The sequence below is a fragment of the Acanthaster planci genome, linkage group LG01 (genome assembly GCF_054643075.1).
Source record: "Acanthaster planci isolate LZ-2023a linkage group LG01, COTS_SCS, whole genome shotgun sequence".
Classification (NCBI taxonomy): domain Eukaryota; kingdom Metazoa; phylum Echinodermata; class Asteroidea; order Valvatida; family Acanthasteridae; genus Acanthaster; species Acanthaster planci.
Genome location: NC_141777.1, coordinates 22594886 through 22614351, shown reverse-complemented (window position 1 = coordinate 22614351; position 19466 = coordinate 22594886). Strand labels below are relative to the sequence as shown.

The 19466-nt window shown below is 40.9% G+C and overlaps 1 long non-coding RNA gene across 1 annotated transcript; it reads left to right on the top strand.

The window, feature by feature from the left end:
* The first annotated feature begins 718 nt into the window (after positions 1-718).
* Positions 719-5263, top strand: LOC147800546 (uncharacterized). The gene is made up of 3 exons (XR_015427126.1): positions 719-840; positions 3543-3798; positions 4629-5263. It is a non-coding gene; the product is annotated as an uncharacterized LOC147800546 (long non-coding RNA).
* The last annotated feature ends 14203 nt before the right edge of the window (positions 5264-19466 follow it).

Below are 19466 nucleotides of genomic sequence, written 5' to 3'. Positions count from 1 at the left end.
TTTCTAAATGCCTTGTTTAATAATCGTTTGCTCGTTTCAGATAATCACACCAGAGACTGAATTACAGTCACTGATTTGGAATTGGGAGCCATTGTTAGCTCAAAATGATTGGTTTTAACAAAGGGGGCCTCAGAAAAATAATTATGAGTACATCGAGTGAAGTCCCGTACGTGTACATTGTATTTCCCAGCAATTGAGTACATTTTCATCTCCACTTTGGATATCATAGCCCCCTAGTATCTGCCAGATCATAAAATATTTTGAGACCAGAAGAACAATGGTGATGTCAGATCAAAAATCTTTTAGGAAAAAGATAATAAAGTCTTTCTGTGGTGTCACTTGACAAAAATTATGTGCTGTCTTTTCTTAATTTGTTATATATACATTCTTAATACAAATCAAAATTTATAATACTGAAGGTTTGACATAATTGCAGTTCTCTAATTTTGAAGCTGAAAGTGCCCAAGCAAAGCCTTAGAAGCTCTGATTGTGCATTTTAGCATACAAGACTATGGCAAACTTTGAGATGGAATTTTTGGAAGAAGTTTGACATAACATTTGGGATGTACAGAACCTCACATTTATGCATTCAAAAAGTATTGTAAAGAAACAGGGTTAGACATGGATGCCAGTCTGATTCATAAATTATCAATGCATGTGCAGACCTATCGGCGTTGTGTAGAGCGCTAGGTCTGGGTGCTTGCGGCGTGCTTAGGGCGCGCATTGTTAGTTTCGCTGCTGGGTCGCATAGTGGCAAGATCATCGCAGAGAACGCTATATACCAGTCTGTGCTGTGTACTGTGCCGGGTAGCGTGGACGCTGCACTGGAAGCGCTAGCTGGTAGGTGTAGTAATGAGCTGGATTGGGTCTAGATTACTTAAAAGCAGAGCTGAGAATCGGGAGAATCGGGACTGGGAGCTAGTGTTCTTTGTTGTTGGATTGCTTTTCGTCTGTAAGCACTGCTGGTGGGGTGACAGCTGGAACTTAAGGCAATCCTGTTATCATCGTGCTAGCTGGCCTTGGGGTTCACTTGATGTGCTCAGATCGCTGTGAATGTAATTACCCTTTCGTTAAATTGACCCTAATTTGCATGACATTCTGTGTTTTTGTGAGAGGGCTATCGCTACTTGTTAGGAGATAAGACAAATCAGTGTTCAATCGTTATGTAGTTATGCTAAGTTTGCACTTATGTTATTGAGTAAATGGTTATCAACTCCGCTGTTTAAGGTTAAGGTACGATCACCCTGATGTGTAATCATAGGGGCTTGTATGTAGCGTCGTGCAGTAAGGTTATTTGTTGAATAGCGCCTTCGTTTGTTTACCTTTGGATAAGGGAGAGCACCTTGCACGGACTCGTCGGGCGCCATGAAAAAAAGAGAACTCAGAAGGAGTCGTAGACATTCTGTATCGTGAAATTTCATGTCCCTGACTCCACAAGTGTTGGTAATTGTATTATGAACAGTTATTCTACATTTGGGTCTTGCGGGGGGTTAGGGGACATACCTAAGTATATATATATTTAAAAAAACGTAGGTTTGGATTGCGTGCACGTGTTTACTTGCGTCATGTTCGTTGTACATGTACTTCATGTAAGGCATCATTGTGCATTGTGTTTAAGGCGATTTATTTAATTTTTCCTTTCATATAGTGAACCTCAGTTGCTCGCTCATTCACAATGATGGTATAAAGCGCGAGATCGCTAGATGGCATCATTTGAAATTTGTTGAATAAACAAATGGTGGATGAACAACTGCAGAAGTCTGCATAATGTATATTCTGAGCGTTCAGACACAGAGAAATTTATATGTGACAGCTACAAAGTCATTTGGGGTGCAATTGACCATTTTGAACCGAGATTTAACTATTTATCTGTAACTCCACATGAATTATCACATGATTTTTAGTTAACCAGTTTGAGCTAGCGTGCCTTGATTTGGGGAAAGGGCCGGGGGTGGTGTTTCATGGTCAGCATGCCCGAATCCAGAACTCATGCTGTCCCCATGGCGATACATCGTGCTTGTTGACGGAGTGCTCATTCAGGGGTCACCACACTCAGGAGTCAATTTACGGGTGTCTGCCTAGCAATGCGTCCCCCCCATTGTGAGGTGTTAAGTGACTTTCCCGTTTCATGAATCTGAAGTGAAACGAAACGCACTGCTCTACAAAGAGGGTTCCACAATAAAATACCTGGTCTGCCAGCAAAGACCCCCCGAATCATCCAGCGTGAAGTGGTTAATCATTGGAAGCAACTTCGACTTTGACATTTTGGCCATTCATTTTTGGTGTTTGCCCTTTTATGAGTAGTTTTATTTTTTGGCTCAACATCTATCGGTTTTCAAATAGAAATGTGACTTTGAAGTGTATTTTAGTGTATTTTGAGTAATGAGCTTTTAAAATACAGTACATAATTATGAAATAGCTCAGAAAATAGCACTTTACATAGTTTAACCAGTCGTCAGTCAGTTACAAGGATTCATTCCTCAGTCGAGATGAAATGGGCACGAAATGAAGTTAATCCTTTTCCATAGCTCTTTTACCTCAGGTTAATGTTGAAGGGATCTGGTATGATAAATTTGCAACTCCACAAATTACAATATAATCAATGAAATACATGTAAGTTGCGAATTTTAGTTTATCATTTAAAACAATTTATACAGAACATTCAACATCTCATAGTAGAATGTTTGGCTCTATGGCTTTTCTAGCGCACCAGTACAGAATCAAAGTACCATAAAAATCACACGTCACTTCAAAGTTGAAAATTTCAGGAATTTGAAAATGTTCAAACCTAGAAAAAGTTTGTCAAGCTTGTCCTTTAGAAATTCATTGAGTTTCATGTACATTTGTTGGGCTTTTAAACAATATGCTCATGCCTATAATGAGTAGTATGCTCCATTTGGACTTTTTATATAACAAAAAATTCTTGGCTTAACATGTTTCAGCTTTCCAGTTGGAATTTGGCTTTGAATAATGTTTTCAGGAATTTTGAATAATTTTGAACTTTTAAAGTACTGTTCATAGCTTGGAAAGTAGCACTTGTAGTTTACATTTTAACCAGTCAACACACCATCGCCTTCAGTCCATTACAACTCGGTCCTCAGAATCGATATAGTGGTCCAGAAAGGGAAATGAATTTGCTTCTATGGGCTTGTGGAGGGATTACATTACAACTCGGTCCTCAGAACAGATAAAGTGGTCCGGGCTTGTGGAGGGATGTCAGCAGTGACTCATTTATTGAGTCTTGATTGTGATTTCAGAATAACGAAAAGACTGAAAAAAATTTAAAAAGTCGAACTACAAACAGTTGCTCAAGGATATTTTATTTTTGAAATCTTTATAGGTCTATCAGTGGCATGTAATGAAAGACACTCTTCTAAAATTCACTCAATAAAGAGTGAATGCCACTGCCGACACAGGGTGGCATTCACTCTTAAGAGAGCGACTTAGGAACCACTTTTGCCAGTCGATGCACTCATGTCAGGAACATGATGTCAATATTATTTGATAGTGTGAAATCGCATACCATTAATTGTTTGTTACAGACAGAGTGAGTGTTCCACAGAGCTACGTGCATTAGCAAGTTCTGATATTGCCGTGGTCTGCAGTTTTGAGGCGGTTTGGCTGGTTCGCTGGTGGGGTGACAACCAGCACGCCGACCTCTATATCGACGAAGTCCAAGTTCCATGAGTGACAGATGAATATCAGGGGATATACGGTTCATATTCGGGTGGCCATGGCTGTGTCTCAGTGCAAGAAGTTCAGATCTGGAATATCGCACAGGAGTACAAGGCGTACCTGGTACTGACATATTATAGGTGGTGATATCGCTCCCAATAAGGGTTGCGTCATTTGTAGAATCGTTTTTTGTCTGCAACATTAGCATACCAATCAAGTTGGCGTCTTTCACTGGCTGGTTACTAGGGATGCAGGTTAGTATAAGGCCTACCTGAACAAGACTCACTGTTAGTGTGATGAGAAAAAACATCGTACAGTTTTCTTCAGACTAGGAAAGGACGATAAAGATCGAAACAAGTCCCAGAGTTGTACGACGAGTCAAGGTGTTACCAGTTGAAAAGTTATGACAATCGCTGAAGTGTAAAACAGGTTTTTTGGATACTTTCCTGGAGCGAATTTTTCGCAGCTGGCAGCAGCTAAACAGCGCCCTCAGAGGCAGTAAATACGTGTATATTTAGGATATTATATATAATGGGTTTGCCCTTACCCAACGTATATTAATAAGCACTGTGTGCTCAGTGCTTGTCCGAGAGCTTGCGGAAAAAACCTCACAAACTTACTCGGGTGGGACTCGAACCCACGACCTCCTGCTTACTAGTGCAGATGTTTTAACCACTCGACCACCGAGCTTGCCGGGGTCGGCTGGCCGGTCCGATGAAGCAGCGGGTACCGCGAACTTTTTTCAAGATGTATGGGAGGTCGTGGGTTCGAGTCCCACCCGAGTAAGTTTTTGAGGTTTTTTCCGCAAGCTCTCGGACAGGCACTGAGCATACACTACTTATTAATATACGTTAGGTAAGGGCAAACCCGTGATATATAATTAACATCTCCCCAACGCAAAAATACATATTTAGGATACATTGAACGATTTCATTTGTTTCTTGTCATTTAAGTTGACGAAAACTCGGATTCCGTTGAGGAGGTCGATGAAGAAGCCTTGGATGAAGACAATGCCGCCTACTAAGATTGGCTGGCTGAAGCTAGAGAAACACATAGGGAGATGAGGGGGATGACTAGTACGTCAGCGAAGACATGGATGAATAGCTAGCCAGGAAGAAGGCAAACAGAAAGACCCTCTAGGCAGTCAAGACTTTTTTGACAACTATAAGGAGTTCCTGTCAAGTTACCTATATTTTAGGGAAAATGAAACTCAGAAAGGACATTGTGGATGATCTCGATGGAAAACTTGATAAAGACATGAACGTTAACAAAGCCTTGAATAGAGTTTTGCCGAAAAATTATCGGACTGTTTCATGACGAAGAGGAGCATGCCTAAATGATAACAGTCTGTAGAGACAAATGGTTCCAAAAGGAATGAGTACATGTAATGCCTCTGAATTCAATGTTAACAAACTTCCAGTAATCGCCCATGGAGTAATTCTTAAAATTACTGAGATAATAATTGTAAAAAATGAACAACGGGAAATAAAACGGTACCAGTACCAACCTACCAGAAACCAATATGTGAAGTCCACTGAATTTGTTTGTATTATACTTATCGGTATGACTATCGAATAATAATTATCAGTTTGGATATCGGCCGGAACCTCTGCACAATATTCCACAGCACGACGAATAAATTTACCCCCTTGCTACGTGTTAAAAATTCCCAACTGACGTCACAACCCGGCAGCAAGTACGGTCCTTTTGTTTAGGGATTATCGCTTCCTACTTCCTAATTACTTTTGGACCTCCTGTAGGCCCGTTGGCATTTTTCCATGACGTCACACCTTCCACTCACTCACTATTTTCTTTATCATAAACACAGTCAAATTGTACCCAAACTTTTTACCCCGTTCTATGTTTTATTCCCATTTTATCCCATACACCAGAATCAACCTGTGCCAGACTTTCTGACCTTATGCCTATCCATTACCAAAGGTCAATCTGTGCCAGAATTTTTCATCCTATACCTCATTCCTATTCATATCAATATCATATTATAATTATTATACTTATGCATATTAATGCCACCATCTCTCAAGGTCAAATTGTGCTATATTTCAAGGTCAAAGTGTGCTCGACAGTTCCCCCCCCCCACTAGGGGGCCGATCCATCGCCTCCAGCAGACGCCAGTGGCAACGGTGCAGTCCCCGCAGAACAACCCGGGGCGGTCCCGCCGGCACCTCTCGCAGGAGGCCCCGCGGAAACCGAGCGAGGGGCCCCGCCGTCTGCCCCAACAGACGCCGGAGCAGAAGCGGGAACCCCATACGCGGCACCTGCGGGGGTCACCGCCCCCTGCAGACGGGGCAGCGGACCTGGCCGAGGCACTAGGTCCCGACGGAGCCGCCGAGCCCGGGGCCGCAGAAGCAGCGTCGCCCCGGTCGGGAGCCGGAGACGAGGAAGGTTTAGATTTCTTTGACGGGTGTCTAGGGTCAGCTTTGCTATGTACAAAACTGGGGGAGGGTTGAGAGGGTTGTCAGTGGGAATGGGGGCGGGGTTAAGGGTTAGGAAGTTCTTTTTTGCAGGCCCGGCTGATGTGGCCAAATTCCCCGCAGTTGAAACACCGCACGGATTCGGTCGACAAGAATACACGGTAGTTCACTCCATTGCAGGAAATATTCATGTGGTGGTGGAGGGAGGGGCTTATGTTGTCATTGATCAGGCCTTAGACGTGACGACGGAAGTACATTTTGTGAGATAGTTCCTTATTTTAGAATCCCAGCGGAATGGGCCCAATTTGGGAAACAACCTTACAGGAGTTGAGAGGTTATTGATGAAGATGAAATTGGGAATTTCAGGGTATACATTAGACAGGGTGATACGAGTTGTTGGACAGATAACAGAGGTAAGTTCAAGAAAGGAACCGTCACGGTTAAGTCCATATTGAACAGCGTCCATGACGACCTCCATCGAGCTCCAGTAAATTGCGATTCTTCCATTAGAGATACGGGATGCTGAGATAACTTCTTTTGCAGGGTGGACATTTGTAAATGAATCAATGTACGACTGAAAGGAAACTCTGTCTGACGATTGTAATGTGACCCCATTGTCCCTAGTGACGGTTTTGAATGGCTCGTCACCAGACACAATGGGTTTGGTAGGAGCGAACGCCCTTAGGTTGGCCGAGGCTAAATACAAGGCCCCGCTCACGCAATATACACAGGGTTGATTCGCAAAATGAACTTAAAAATACAGGAAAATGACTAAACCCAAAAGGCTAGAAATGGTTCTACAGATTCTATAACAATACACAAACAGACAGTAAGAAATTTATAACCAAACAAAGATTTAATACTTCAAAAATTACAACTTACCCCGGAGCTCGAATGGCATGCGACCAAGCTAAAGAAAAAGCGGAAAAGCTTTAAAAAAAGAACAAAAGGAAGGACTTTTTTTGCAATTGCGAAAAAAGGTAACGAATAAAAGAGCTGTTTCGCCAAAACGCTGAAACAGCAAAAAAAAAAAGTTTTTTTTGCTGTTGTATGTGCGTGCCTGCAAGGTTAAATTTTAACCTTGCAGGCACGCACATATAACACCTGTTTAAGTTAGACTGATGTACACGTGGCGTCAGTGAGTCAATAGACTGCAGCAGTTTTTGCACGCAGTTTTACACATTTTGTACCGGTTTCTGTCTTTTGCAGAGTGCGGTGTAACCTGGTAAATATTTAATCAGGGCACATCGTATTCACGACTAATATTTGCATACTGTAATTCTTCCAGCTGGCAGGCGAATGTTTCAAAACACTCCAAAGTATATGTATAGGCTCTAAATAGCCATCGATCAAAGGAGTCAATTTAAAAGTATGCATGCTGCAAAAGCGACTGACGTTTTTGTACATGTACTACGTAAAATTACGTCCATGACCAAAAATCAACAAAAATGTGTTCCATACTACGCCTGACCTGTGATGATGTTTTCGGACAAGTTTAATATTCGCCAGCAGGTCAAACCATCCCAAATTGTTAGATCTGCTAACATTCTTGTCATGCGCTTCAATCCGTCAGCTGCAGTCTGTGCGCCCATCGCCGTTATAGCATTTGATGACAACAAAACCGTCATAGGGGCTAGCCATTGAGATAGTATTCTTGAACTGTTGACCAGCGGGAAACATGGCATAAACAATACCATTGCCACAGGTGTCACTCAGTCTGCTGTTGAAATTCAATTAAACCGACAGACACTGGAGAGTGGTCAACTGAATCTGCGATAGTATGGAAGCATCCAAATCGAACGCAGTGTCATTTGTCTTCAGAGCTCAACTATAACAAGCTAACATGTAGATTGCGTCATTGAGGAGAAAAAGGGAAAAACAGGGGAACCATCGCCCTGTGCATGCCAAACAGTGGCTACATACATTATTTGAACATATAAAATCAGAAAATACATGTGCTCTTTAATAAACCACCCAAAATATCTGTCAGTCTAAGTTAAATTTTTTTCAAGCTTGTTTTGCAATTCTTTTGCAAGCTAGTGTTTCTAGTTTAAAAGTCATCAATACATGATCATGTTGAGTGCACGTTTGGCCAAGTATGATACTACACGCTCTGTTTGAATGGATTTTAAAAGTTATCAGCTTGAGTGCGATAGGAGCAGAATGCCTTGAAGAACCTACATATTCTGACACAGGTCTCATGTAACCTTTATTTACAGCAACAGGTTCAGCATGAGTCAAACCGGTCTTTGGTCAGTTTCCTCGAATGAATGGTTTCCTATTGACCTTAATTTAGTCATGCCAACATGGTGAATAAACCACTTCAGATAGAGTATTTATTCTTTGACACGCTGTGTTAGCATTACATACATAGTGTAGACTTCCACACAAAAGAAGTCCACAGTCCACATAGTATGCACACATTGAGTGTACCTGTAAAAGAGTAATATTTGATGTAAAAAATTGTACACCAGGAAGATGCCTTCTGTCAAATTAATTGTGCATTGTTTGACACTGGCACAGGTTAAAGGCGAAATTCCGTTCTCCGGTATCCAATGCCTACTCAAGGAGATGAATAAGGTGTTCATCGATCTTACTAATGTCACTGATTTGCCTATTTTCACTCAGTGTCAGATCGTCTTCAACACTTTCTCCGAGCTTTTGCTGCACTATAAAGCCAGGATTAAAAATCACTGGGCCAAGTTTCGCTCTCCAGCAAGGGAACATCCCCAGTTAATTTCATCCACTCTGATTTTTTGTAGTAAACTGCTTTTTGTTCAGTCAAGAAATTTCGCAATTTATTGTGCAGTACCAAGAGCACATCCCACCCTAACAAGTTTTTCTTAGTTAACTCACGATTAACCAGAACAAATGAAGTTGTGACATCCGTAAATTCAAAGGTATCCATGTTCTTAGGGACATTAGCACCCGGAACTTATTGATGGAAAACATAGCCAAGACAATAACCAAAGTGTCATTTTTTAAACTCCAGTGTTACTCATAGCCCATACACAGTTAAACCTTACAGCAACCTTAGGCAGTGCTGATTGGAACAGCATTTACTTGTTTCCTCTAGAAAAAATGCTGTATATTAATTCAGCAAATGGTCTCTACCTACATGAGATCACAGTGTTTAATCAACATGTCATCCAAGGTGTGTTAGAGGTACATGTATTAGGCTTGATGGTTTCAGAAGGAAATTGTCCTCGATGGCCTAATTAACTAACTAACAGCCTGCAAACTAAAAAAATCTAATGTTGGTTGCTTAAAAAAACAAATATCGGCCTAATATTGATAGGATTAAAGCCAACTAATAAGACCTTGCCAATGCCTGGCTTACAAATTGTCCTACGAGTGTATGATATTCTATCGACCTTAGCGATAAAATACATTAAACTCCATTTGTTTGTTAAAAATAATAAGCTACCTGGTCTAAACATCAATTAAATTTTGAGCTTTGTAAGTTAAATTGTCTAAAGCGCTGTCATGTGCCACACGGCATGACCATGGGGAGTTTAACACCACAGTTCAATTAATTAATACCAGTACTTGTGTGTATCTTATTAATAGCCTGTGACATTCAGTAGTAGGTGAAGGACAGTTCTAGATCAACTTCTTCCCTCCTAAACCTACCCGACCCCCCTTCACCGGGACTCCTCCGGCTCCTTCGGACTCCCCTGGACTCTTCCCCACTTTCCCAGAAGGTTCCCTTCGGCTCCTCCGACTTCCCCCTTTTTCGGGGAAAAACAACAACAAAAAACTTCATTTTCCCCTGAAGAATGAGGTTTTCAGACAAATTAAAAATAAAATTATAATTACCGATATAAAAAATAAGAACATGAATAGAGAAACCAGATCACAACGTCGCCCTATATTATCGGGCTTTAACCGAATTAAAAAAGCATTTTTACCTGACTCTGTCAAACAGTATAACATATCATTACCAGCTAAACGCAAACAACATACAAAGCCTGAATTAGTACGAGCGATTCAAGCGAGCCAACAACAATTTGAAAACCTCAAGAGGCAGTCTTACAGTCATTTCTTACGGGTAGCCCAAGACAACTACATCCCCTTTACAGCCATAGGCGCAAACGCAACGTACCACGAAAAGATCGCACTACCGCGATTAAAGCTTACACTAAGCCGGAAGCTATCGCAGAGGTAGACATTTGAAGATCCGATGCTTTTATGGTCACTACAGAAATTGGGAGCTGAAGCCTAGTTTCTTTGCAGACGACCTGCTTCACTTTTTCGATTTATACAAGAGTTACATTAAGAAGAAAGTGTTGGCTGAGTTTAGAGAGAATTACAACGGTGAAATTATTCGTGCCTATCTCACTTTCAAACGGAAGAAAGACTAAACAAACACATCGATGCAGCACCTTCCAAGGTAGTAAAAAGGCCAACACATTCTCAAGTTTGAAAACTACAAAAATAAACAAGACGCCCCCTTTGTCATCTACGCTGTTTTGAGTCTGTTTTAGAGCGTATGCCACCAGAACAGAAAAACAAAAACAATTAACGAAACATTCGCCGGTACAAAGCCCCTCGTTTTGACACCCAAGCTACAGAAGCTCCACGACAAATGCAACGTCTGCTGGATCTGTGAAAGTACATTAGCCCAACAAAAGCCTCACAATGTCAATGACATATCCCAGATGAGCTAAAAACTAAATAACAAAAAGTGGCTTTTAGTTTCAAAAACGATCGCGGTTTCACAGAGAACAATTGCATGAGCTGTGAGAAGCCCATCAATAAATTTCGCAAAGTCTGCAACCGTTGTCACTTAACGAATAAATACTGAGGTCCAGCACATGCCCATTGCAATCTCAAACTCCGAGTAGTGCCAAACCAAACACCCATTTCGGCTGTACTGCATAATGTAGAGAAATACAACCCCCATTTGATCATGTAAGGCGCTCGTGCATTCAACGGTAGTAAAGTCAACATCATTGCCAAAAACACTGAGAATTATATATCCTTCTCATTTGGCCAACTTAGATTCCTTGACTCGTTTCATTTCATGGCAGCTTCGCTCGATTGACAAAACAGAGAAAGGGTTACTTCCGTAGACAAGCTCGTGGCAACTTTGGGCACAAAACACTTTCACTATCGCACGTTGCAAAAGTACCTGGAACTTGGTCTACAGCTAAAAGAGGTCCACCCAGTGATGTTCTTCAGACAGCCGCCTTGGATGAAAAGTTACATCGAGAAAAACACCGAATTGCACAAATTAGTCAAATCTGATTTCAAGAAGGATAGATTCAAACGATTGATTTCAAAATCACATTTATAAAACGACTACACCATTTCCAGAGTGCGATCTATCATTTGTCGAAATGTATTGAATAATAACCAAGTTGAATAAGCCGATTTACTGCGGTGTAAGCGTTTTGAAAAACAAAAAAGGCATCGGCAAAATGATAGACAAATTTGGCGGTCAAATGATATCCGAGGTCATTTGTATACGGCCAAATATGTATTCGATTTTAACCATTGCCCAAAATTTGAAAAGGGCAAAAGGTGTCACAAAAGTTGTAACTCAAAAACATCTGACACATGCTACGTATAAAAACACCTTATTTGAAAAAAACACAACATCTAATAAACAACACCTGTTCAGATCTGACAAACACCAACTATCCAGTGTTACGCAAAATAAACTGAGCCTTTCACCTTTAGAGACAAAGCGTTACATTTTACCAAATGGGGTTAAAACTTTAGCCTACGGAATTACCGAACAGGTGGCAATTCAGAGTCTGCAGGCACTACCTGAAGCTCTTCTCTAACGAAACTCTGTTTTGGGCCCTCGAGTAAATAGTATAAAGTTGGTCCCGTTTTCACCTTTTTACCTCGGACTCGTTGAAATTGACTCGTGCACTTTTCTATTGGTAAACGTCTACACTCTAAACCGGATTTGTTGCCTTTCTGACGGTTCCGCCTTCTTGCTCGACTGAGAAATATAGGTACAGGACAACTATATCTGCAGGTAGTTCTATCTATCTTCTTTTGGGGACTGGTCCGCTAGGTGCTTTGTTTACCAGATCTAATTTAACAGATGCTGCAGGTTCTTTGTCAATCAACCTAGTTTTTTTTTTTCGTTTAGCGCTTTTACAACCTGGGCCAAACGTTCGATCCATTCCACGTTTCGCGTACCGTCGTTTAACATCTCCTGCGAGAAAATTGATGTCCAAACTTGCAACGATTTCCTGGGATCTATGTACACCGGGTTCACCTACTTGAATGTTAACCTTGTTTTTAGTAAACAGCTTTTTAAACTCATCTTTAAATTCTGATCCTGAATCGACCATGACAAATTTAGGGCAAGCTAAAGGCGTTTTACAGCTGCTGCGACTTGCTCTGCCGTTTTACGGGCCAACGGTTCAGCTTCTTTATATCTCGAACCACGTCCACTACGGTCAAAGCGCACTTATAGGTCTTATCTCTTGGGCCTTTTGGAACGCGATCCCAGGGTAGGTATAGCACGTCCATCTGATGCGCGTAATTTGGTTCGACCAGTTTCGATTGCAACATCCTCGGCCTGGGTACGTATCCAGGGGCAGGTAAATAAATTTGCCAAATGGCTTGTTTTTTTATCCAGGTTCGAATTACTGACTTGTCTGCACCGGTCTTTTGATGTAACTGGTATGGGGCACTTTTGCCTTTCCAATAGCCTCGTGGGCTGTACAATAACTTTGAGAAGTCCTTTTCCATTTTAACTACTGAAAGCACGTAAAGCCCGACAATTTAGGCTCCGGCGACAAGGACATCACGTGTTTACCGGTTAACTCAGACCAAGCACGCAACTTGAACGTACGCGTTCTTGCCTCAAGCGCTCGTTTAAAAAGTCCAACAGATGAACGCAGTTTTGTTCCCAAGTCTTTTTGCTTGCTCCATTTGATCAAACAAACATCGAATCTATGCTAGGCGACATATTGATCACTTGGGTGACATGGTAGCAGAAATGATACATGGAACTTTCCAGAAGCGCGATCTATTGGGTAGATACGAAGACGTACTTTTTGTGGCAGGTGTATCGCTGATTAGGTTGTCTTTCATGTTTGCAATTTGGAAATATATAAAAAATGGAAATATAAAACCGTCTATAATGAAATATGACGAGTCAATACACAAAGAAATTGAACCCGAGTCGCCCGATCAAAGTACCTAGGACTATCAAAGGTGAACAACGAGAAGTCACCATTACGCACAATCCGAGCTCTGTTGCCGCAGGTCACACGCTAAACGTCATGTCTCCGGCGTTGGAAGTAGACGACGTTGTGGTACCTGGTAACGCCAAGTTGGCTTTCAAATTGGATCTAGACGGAGCATTGGACAAGTTACAGGGCAATAAAATCGTCAGCTACCGAGACGCAGACGTCTTTCACAACTTTAAGGACAACTGGAAAATGTTGGCAATTTGCGCTTGGGATCAGCCGACAAAAACAAAGCAGCCAACGGCAGTAAAGACAAAGCCATAGCCGACGCCTTTAAAAACAGATATGCAATTCCGTTGGACGCTCCTATGTTGACTGATCACGGGCCTTTTTATCCCTTGGGTTTTAAAGAACCATTAACGTACCAACTGACTTTTAATTCAAACGATAAAGTCGTCAAGTCGAGCGACATGGCAGCAGAGTAGGCCATTTCTGAGCAGACGTTGGAGTACGAAGTTGTGACCAACCGAGATCTGGCACAAGCTTTGAGATGTAAACACAAAGGCACCATGTATTACCTATTTGATAGGATCCATTCGTGAAAGAAACAGGCGGTTAACAAGTCGGACACTTTGTGGAATATCAACATTGACCAAACGATAAAAAGTTTGAAAGGTGTTTAGGTCCAATCCAATGACCCGGCCGTTAAAAATCCACAAAGATTTTACAATCCGCACATCACGAAAACTATCTAAACGGTGGAAGATAAACCGAACCAATTGTACTCGCAGGGATTGTTTGAGCACCAACATTGAAACGAAATTTCCAAAAGTTCTCTTCAGCGATTCTTACACGGAATCCAGACTTGCGGTTGTGAATTTAATCGGCCTTGATGTGGCTGGCTATTTTAAAGATAAATACGGTTTGTGGCTCGATTTCAGAAGTTCTGATGACAATTTGGCCCAAGGGTCTGGTCGGCCGTTGGGGGGTGGGGGCGACATTACAATCCAGATGGAACGAGAAGCCGAAACTGCTGGTCCGTTGACGATGTACGTGTTCTTAATTATGGACGCACAATTGACAATAGAAGACGGAAATTTCAAACGTTTGTTGTATTAAATCGGCTTTAAGATAAAATTAGCATGTATAAGAAACCTCACTGCGCTCTTATAGTTGGGAAGACCTGTAAACTCAGTGGATATTAAATCTTTTGGAACGGAAGTACAGCTTCGTATATGAAGCCATTGTGATCATATGCCCCACGCTAAGTAAAAACAAAAAGTACTTAGAACGGTTGTGGGTGTGTACAGACGACGGTGTATACCTATGCGACTTAGATCGAGAGAAACTCGAGTTAAATGAAGCGTTGGAACTTTACCAATAAGCGTTTGATGGCGTAAATACGTTGTTCATCGTAGACGATTGAGCAGATCAGTTTATTAAATATTAGTTCAGTTTATTAAAGATAGGAAGAGATCTAAAGATAGTAACACCTGTGCCTTGAGTAAAACGGCGTTCAGTGGGCTACACTATTTGCACAGCTGTTTGTTGTTGATGCAAAAGTATAATTCATTCATTCGATGAACGTGATCGATTGAAACAACACCTACGCCACGTGAAGCTTAGTAAATTAGTTATCAGTACGGAGCTCCAGTGTCATATTTACTTTTATGAGAAAAATCGAAATAAAATTATAATAACGTTTATACAAATAAACATGGAAAATAAAATTTGCAACATCTGTAAGAAACCAAAAGATATTTCTAATTTTAGAGTTAAATTAAATGGCAATATTAACCTCGGTTGTAATCAATGTGTCGATAGGAGGAGAGAGAATATTAATAAGAGTAAATGCTCACATGACCGACCAAAAAACAAGTGTAAAGATTGCAGCGATCCAATCAAAGTAACTGTCGTAGATGTGACAAGAAATATAAAAGATTTGACCCTGAGCACTTCATTGACACCAATTTTTTTGCGCGGATTAATCAACGATTATGAAAATTGTTATTACGAAGACTGTAAAGTTAAACTCCAATTTATAGAATTTAAATCTGATTTGGAAGCGATCGAGCGATTAGATAACACTATAGGTCATATGAAGAGTAATTGCTTGGTTTCTTGCTGGGCTGCAATTCCAAGAAGAAGCCCAACAAACGTAAATCAACTGATGAACTAGAACTATTTGCTTAACATTTGTTTGAATTTGGTGTAGCTGGGCTGAAATAACCGGGCTGCACCATTTTTTTATTTCGTTTAATTAAATAACAGATATGTTACAATATGTCCAGGTTGTTATTGAACTAGTTATTGCACTAAGTCTAAAGTTCTACACCTACGAATATTTAAGTGCCAAGCTAATGTTCATCAAATTTAAACGTTATATAATAGAATGGACGACATCAAAAGTATACCTAGCAACCCCCCCGAACCCAAAGCCAACATCAAAGACCGAATGTGTTCAGTCATAGCCTCGAGTCGAGTCGTTCAGTCGAGAGAGTACCTGGGCAAAGAGCTCAACCTTAAAGACATCGAAGCGTTACCACCGGCCAAACAGCAGAAACTGTTGAAGTTGTTTGAGGTACGATTTGGCAAAGAAATTGTCAAGACTTTGCAGAATTCGATTTTGAGTCGATATGTCAGACTTTTGAGGATAGCTACCCCCTCGAGTTCCTGGGATTCAACGTAGATTTGAAAAAGATCTGAAGAAGATTTGACCAAAGACCTGAACAACGACCCAGTCATTAGCCAATCAATGGGGCATTTACTCAGCGAAATTTGCTACAAGTACGGCAGTACCTATCCCCTTAATAACAACGAAACACTTGGCTTTTAATGAAATCCTACAATTGTAAAAGAAGATGTCAACATCAAGCCCGGTGAAGCAACAAGTCCCAACGGTGACCAAAGTTAAAAACCCCAAAAGAGTCGAACCAGGCAAACACCTGGTGGAGCATAAAAAGAAGATGGAACAGCAACTAACTCAGTTGAAAATGACATTGGCAGAACGTGAAGAACTTCAGAAACGGTTCAAAAACAGTTGGATTTACAAGTGGAAAGACGGGGTCGATTAGAAGTTATTAACTGAAACACCGATCAGATGCGAAACAAATCAATAGCATCAGCGGTGACGGACAACAATTTAACTTTACGCGAAAAGGTCAGGGTGCTTTTTAGAGAACAAGGCATCACGGCCGTATCTTGACAACGGTAAGGTTAGCCATCGGTACCATATCGCAATTATAGTAGCTGCCATGAGAGCAGCTGGTGCCCCTGAGCCTATGTCTAAGCCAGAACCTGGACCTAAACCTATACCCAAGCAAGAACCTCCGTCCAAAGGAGGCGTAACCGATTGGATCAAACGACAACTACAAACTTTGACAAACTTTTCAAAAAAACTGGGCTTGAAAGCGCTTGGGGCTTTACCCGGGATCATTGACAGCGTGTTAAGTTTGATATTTAACGGGGCGAGTAAGGCAGTCGGTTGGATTGCTAGTAAGGTTTGGACTTTATTTGTGGATTTAGGCGTTTTGATTTGCACGTACGTGCAGAAGATGTAAGTGGGCAAAAAAAAAAATGATTCTCTTTCTCGAAATGGAGAAAGAGATTTTTTTGAATAGCTCCTACGGTTAAAAATAATTTCTCTTCATTGTGACCGTCTAATGGCTTTTCTCTTGAGGTGTCGTGGGTGGTAAACTAGGTGCTGTGGGTTCCAGTTCTTCCGGAGACATTGCAACCGGTACATTGTTTACAATTGGCGCAGCTTTCGCAATCGCGTGAATTTTTGCACTGGTCGCAGTTTTCACAGTTATCACATTGATCACAATATATACACCTTTCGTATTCGATGCGGTTTGTACGATAGCTGGCACAATCTCGACATTCATTGCAAGTTTCACAGTCTTTGGAACGCTGACAATTTTTACAATTATTGCATTGTTTACAATTGGTACAGCTTACACAATTTTCACAGTTTCTGCAATCTCGACAGTCGGTGCCATAGTTACAATTGGTGCAATTTACACAATCGATACATCGGTTGATATGAATAGAATTTAAACAACGTTCAGAATTACAAGCATCTATCACGTCGAGAGACTCAGTTGTGTGTTTACAAAAGTGGCACTTAATGTTGGATTCTTGGTTTGACATCTCTGTTTTAATTATAGAGTTAGAAAATGGTATTTCATTTTTATTCTTAAAACCTCATTCTTCCAGTTAAAAGGGAGAATCTTGGATCAAGTTCAGACTTCTGAAACAGAATAACTTACTCATTATCTAGGTAAGATAGTTCTTTAAAAAGGTTGATAATATAAACAATTTATGAAAAAACTACCAAAGTTTTGAGTTGGTGTCGTATGTAGGCCGACATGTATATTTTGTACATACCGGTATAATTATAAACATGACGTAGGCCTTAGTTGTATTCCAATGTAGTACATGTACGTAGATTGAAAGATGTGCAGACCACATTGTACCCATGAAGTTGAAAAATGTATTTGGAATCTTTCTGATAAAAAATTTAATTAGGCCGGGAATAAAATAAATAAAATAAAAATGTGTTGCTTGTCATAAACTAACATGTTCATAATACCGTACTTTTACTCAGAGAGTCTAACGAAGACAGTTTATAGTAGGTTTCCAGTAGGTCCTTTTTCCGTTTGAATGTGGCCATGTGACAGGCTCTCGACCGATACGAATTTCAGTAAGCTTTCAAAAGTACGGTTCTTTATGAATTCATAGTTATTTTTTGTTTTATTTAGCTATTGTATCAATTGACACATGCAGATAATGCCATTGACATGGAGGCAATGAAACTTCTTAGAGAAGATGATATCCGTAGCCTTATTCCCAAGGTTGGATTGATATTGAAGTTTGTGGCCAGGTGGAAAAAACATATGAGTGAATTCTAAAGTGCTTTTTCTTGAGATGATGTGAATTTGCAAGAGTCTTCAAAAGACGATGTGCTACAAGTTCTTAAATGAGGTTGAAGGGGGTGTAAATGGCCTGTCTTACTGCCTTATCAAGCAATCACAGCCAAATTATTTTTTTCTCATGAACAAAACATTTTACCAAATTAGACTCCAAAACGTACTGAAAGTGCATTTTTTAAATAACAGATCATAAGATGAACCTGGTGGACGATAAACGTTCCCAAGGACACAATGACATCCTTTATTGACAACCAGTTGGTAAGTAAATTGTTAAGCATGTGTTGGGGCTATGTAAGAGTCCTTTCATAGAGAACGGTACCCAAGTTAAATGTCATAGAATTGCACCATTCCAAATGTCGCACATTTTCTGCCATTTTCAGAATAAACAGTAAGCAAGAACTACAGTCTTGAAGGGACAACTTGTCTATGGTTGGGCATCAAGGCAACACTTGAGCATCATTTCAATAGACCCCTGTGTTGATAATGTCCCACTGCATGTACCTGTGAACATGCACTTGCCTGTGGACCTGGTTTGCTTTCCCCTACTACTAGCAGGGTTCGACCTTAACACTGGTCTGCAACCCAAATTCGAGTTAAAACCGCGGCGGTCTAGCGAAAGCCGTCGTTGGTTTTTTTTTATTCGCCTTTCCCAGAGGATACCTCCAAAATAGTAGTAAAAGTTCGCGCTCAGCTCTGAATGTAGCCGCCCGCCACAGTGGCTTTTGAAAGAAATACCCCGAACTGGAAATTATCAGTCCCAAATTTGGGATTTATTAAAATATTTCTATGATCTCTCCTGATTATGGAATGTCTTATTGTAAAAAAAACCGTGGGATCACTAAATAATAATGAGCTCACACGCAAAAATACAACCATTTGGTGGAATGCACCCCACGGTTACTGGACACAGTCGAGAACGAACATGTACTGTATGTCACGGACGTATATAAAACTATCTGGACTCACAATGCTCTTAATCAGCTTATACAGACCATAGAGGGCTTTCACATTAGCGCCGTCTACGCATACCTGCATCGACACCGAGGCTCTCTGTGTTGAACTTCCTCGCGTGCGCCCGCGGAGTCCACACAGTACATGCAGTATCCGGTTCGTAAGTGTGACGCCACTTCAGTTTAAGCCACGCCCACTGCACAAGATACACGACCATCGCAGGTACGTTAGTTCGCGTTCAATTGTCGTAATTTTCTCTTTTGATTTCACGTGTCGAGTCATCCTGAAAGACCTTTCCACAAAAATTTGCA